The 4,617-nt window shown below is 36.7% G+C and overlaps 1 protein-coding gene across 1 annotated transcript in view; it reads right to left on the bottom strand.

The window, feature by feature from the left end:
- The window catches only part of CADM1 (cell adhesion molecule 1), a 403,293-nt gene that overhangs the window by 367,876 nt on the left and 30,800 nt on the right, over positions 1-4,617 (bottom strand). The window lies entirely within an intron of this gene.

Below are 4,617 nucleotides of genomic sequence, written 5' to 3'. Positions count from 1 at the left end.
TCTGCTTAAGAATTAAAACAGTTCTCATGGAACAAAGTCTTAAGGAAGCTCTGATTTCCACTTCTATAACCATATATATATATATATATATATATATATATATATATATATATTTAAGTACAATCACTAACTTTTCAAATAAGCTGCTTCAACCACTCCCCTATAACATTAACAATAGCTAACAGTGATATAGCGCTTTGCTTACTATGTCTCAGGCACTGTTCTAACAATTTTACATATATTAATTCATTTTAATACAACAACCCTATAAGGTGGATACTACTACTATCCTCCCAGTTTTATAAATGAAGAAACTGAGGCTCAGAGAAATTAAATGACTTGCCTAAGGTCAAACAGAAAGGTAGTAGCAGAACCAGGGTTTGAACCCAACTGGCCTGACTCATGCAAACAACTGTGGAAGGCAGTGCTTTTGGATGACATGAAATTGTAAATTGTGTCTATGTATTAACCCATGCTCTGGTGGCACTGTGGTTAAAGCACTAGGCTGCTAACCTAAAGGTCAGCAGTTTGAACACACCAGCTGCATAGTGGGGAAAAAAGTAAGGCGATCTGCTTCTTTAAAGATTCACAGCCTTGGAAACCCAATTCTACTCTATCCTATAGGGTCGCTATGAGTCAGAATCTACTTGCTAGTTGTAGGTTTATTAACCCATGAACAAGTAGAGCTTCTCATCGTAACTATATTATCCTCCACTCCAGGGATTTTACTTTTCCTTCTGGTTCTATAATCTTAGACAAGTCATTAATCTAATCCTCAGTTTTCTGACCAGCAAAAAAAAAATAATAATAATGGCTTCTTCACTTGATATTGTGAGATATGATATAATGCATGTTAAAATACTTTGTAAACTATAACGTGTTAGGCAAATGTTAGTTGCTATTATAATGATCCAACTTTTCATAATGTCATCTTCTCTTCTCCATGTTAGACCTCTGAACAGTTCCATTAATTAGATGTGTTAGGAAAAGAATTAAAACTAAACAAAGAACCAAATACCAGAGTAGTCTGAAACTGTCTTCAAATAATACTGATTAAACTAACCGTTGACAAAGAAACAACATTCTTAGTAGGGCATTGTGTCAAAAAAAAAGCCCATTTAGCTAGCCTAATGTATTCTACTGGAAAAAAAAAACACAAAAACCTTTCAGATACTGTTAGAAAGTAAGTTATCATCCATTAAAACTAAAGTTGAACAGAAAAAATTTTTAGGAAATGCTATAGATTTGTCAAAAAGTCAAATAATATTTCTTGCCATTCATTAACAATTATAAGGCACTAAAACTTCAAGCCCTGCAGAAATTAGTATGCTTGCATAGAACAGAACATAAATTACCAGCTATATCAATCAACACATTTACTAAGTGCCTACTGTGCAGAGGGCAGAACTGCTTCTGTGGAATGATATTGGGTAGAAAAAAAGCCCTGTCCTGGTGGAGTTAATAATAAACGGTACAATTTATACAGAACCTAATGTGGGATAGGCATTGTACAAGGACATTACCTTGTAATGTTGTTGTTGTTGTTATGTGCCATCGAGTCGGACCCGACTCATAGCAACCCCTCCTTGGGTTTCCGAGGCAGTATCACTACGGAAGTAGGATTGCCCAACCTTCCTTCTGAGGAGTGGATGGTGGGTTTGAACTGCCAGCCTTCTGGTTAGCAGTCAAGTGCCTTAGGCACTACGCTACCAGAGCTCCTTACCTTGTAATAGCCATAACCAAATATCTTGAGAGAAGGAGTAGTCACTGGACTTGAGGGATCAGGACCATAGTATTAGGGAATATCAAGGTCAACTGGCACAATATAATCCCAAAGACAGTGTTCTACATCCTATTTTTATAAGTAGTGACGGGAGTCTTAAAAGCTTGTGATCAGCCATCTAATGTGCAACTATTGGTCTCTCCTCACCCAGAGCAAAGAAGAGGGAAGAAAATCAAAGATACATGGAAACAATTACTCCAAAGGACTAATGAACCACATGAACCAAGGCATCCAAGACCCTGATACCACAAGAAATAGATGGTGCCTGACTACCACTACTGACTTCTCTGAAAGGGATCACATTAAACGGTCCTGGATAGAGTAGGAGAAAAATGTAGAACAAAACTCAAAATCATTAAAAAAAAAAAAAAACCAGGTATGTACCACTGGTCAGACACAGACTGGTAGAACCCCCGAGGCTATGGCTTTTTGTCATCCTTCAAGCCTTGAACTGAACTCACTCCTACCCCCCCCCCCATGGCTCAACTTTCAGCCAAACAATAGACAAGTCTATAAGGTAAACAATAACACAATAACAAGGTAAGTACTACTCCTTGGAACAACTGACCATTCAAGATCAAAAGGGCAGCATTTGTCCATGGCGAAAGTCCAGAAGGCAAGAAGGGAAAGGAAAGAAAGAAGATTGAAAACAGGAAATACAGGGAGGAAGTGGGAAGAATGCTATTACATTGTGGGGATTGCAATCAATGTTACAAAACAAAATGGGTACTAATTAAACGGAAAACTGATTTGCTCTGTAAACCTTCACCCAAATCACACACATATACACACACACACACACACACACACACAAAAGTTTAGGGGGAAAAAATGTGAGAGGAACTGGATCCAAATGAACCACATAAAAACAATCAGTATAGAACCAATCAGCAGAAACTGGCTATGGATTTGCTCAAACCAGGCAGGGTCAGACAGAAAGAGGTCAAAAATGAATCCAAAGTTCCAAAAAGCAAGCTGATCTTGTACAAAATAAAGGGTAAATTAGGAATGAATGGATGCTCATTTGTGAGGAGAAACTGAGTAAAGTTTTGTGTGGAAATTTTATTTATCAAAAGGTCATTCTAGCGGGTGTATCCTACAGTTAAGTAGATGTCAGAGCCAACAGAACAAAAAAGTAAGTCTAACAGTAGCATGTAGATATGAGTTTTGTTAGAGATGCTTTTTGAAGAAAAGTTAAATCTGTGGGAGTAAATGGATTCTCAGAAGGAACAGCATGTAAGAACGGAATGCCTACGTTGAGGTTATTAGAGATGCCTCTCAAAAGAAAACACACACACACACACACACACACACAGGTCAATATATAAACTGGTCTCTAATAAGCAGAAGTTAACTAAACATGACATTCTTCAAAAATCTCCAGTTTGCCAATGTTAATTTATTACTCACCACATTAGCATCACTCTCTCACCTCTTACCAAGTTCCTCACATAAGCCATCTGGACACAAGTCACACTTAGTCCACCTGTGTTCTCACGTGCACAAATCCTAAACATTCTTTCCTTGCAATATGAGACACATATATGTCTATTGTTCTCTTTAAATTAACGGAACATGACATGCAGCTATTCTGGATTTAGGAAACAACATTATACTCTGCTAAAGATACTAGAAACTAATTATATCTGGTAATTAATCGCCTAGCAAGCAGAAATAGCTTCAGTCTTACATTTCAGACAACTCAATGAGATCTACTCCTCACATCTACTCTTCCCAAAATATACTGTTCAAACATCTTCTTAAAAGCAAAAATAGAACCAGGAGCAGAATAACTAAGGTGTGGACAGCTGCCAACATAACTTCTCAGCATAGAGAGTCAGAGTATCAGTATAATCATTTGCTAGAATTTTCTTAGGAAGGTTACTTAATTTGACTAAGACTCAGTTTCCTTGTCAGTAATCTGAAGTTAAAAAATATCTACCTCAAAGAATAGACATATAAATCAATTAAACAGAAAGAATCCAAAACTAGAACCATACAAATATGGCCAGCTGATTTTTGACAAAGGTGCAAAGGCAACACAAAGGAGGGAAGAGCCCTTTCAACAGATGGTTCTGAAATAACTCAACTCATTGCAAAAATAGAAAAACTTCAATCTGTACATAATATCTTACTCAAAAATTAACTGAAAACTAATCACAGACTGAACTTACAGAAGAAAACTTAGGAGAAAATCTTCATGACCTTCAGTTAGGCAATGAATTCTTAGTTACTTCACCAAAAGCGTAATTCAAAAAATTTGAAACTGATAAATTGGACTTTATCAAAATTAATAATTTTGGTCTATGAAAGACAGTAAGAGACTAGAAAGACAAGCTAAAGGTTGAGAAAATATTTGCAAATCACGCATCTTGCCAAGGGCTTATATCCCAAACTTTCCATATGTAATATATACCCACAACAAAATCCATTGTTATCAAGTCAATTCTGACTCACAGTGACCCTACAGGACAGAGCAGAACTGCCCCACAGGGTTTCCTAGGCTGTAAAATCTTTATGGAAGCAGACCACCCATCTTTGTCCCATTGAGTGGCTAGTGGGTTCAAACTGCCAACCTTTAGGTTAGCAGCTGAATGCTATAACCACCATGAAAAACTCAACAGTAAGAAAACAACCTGATTTTTTAAAAATGGGGTGTAGTCGGGAGCAGCAAAAGAACTGAACAGATCCTTCACCAAAGAAGATATATATACAGGTAGCAAATAAGTACATGAAATGATGCTCAGCATCATTAGTTATTATGGAAATATGTATTAAAACCACAATGAGGTATCACTATATAACTATTCCAAAACTGAAAAAAAAAAAAAAAA

The sequence above is a fragment of the Orycteropus afer genome, unplaced genomic scaffold, assembly GCF_000298275.1.
Source record: "Orycteropus afer afer isolate SDZICR_OR568_19922 unplaced genomic scaffold, OryAfe1.0 scaffold00036, whole genome shotgun sequence".
Taxonomy (NCBI): domain Eukaryota; kingdom Metazoa; phylum Chordata; class Mammalia; order Tubulidentata; family Orycteropodidae; genus Orycteropus; species Orycteropus afer.
The sequence above is the reverse complement of the archived record's forward strand: the minus strand, read 5'-3'. Positions and strand labels throughout refer to the sequence as shown.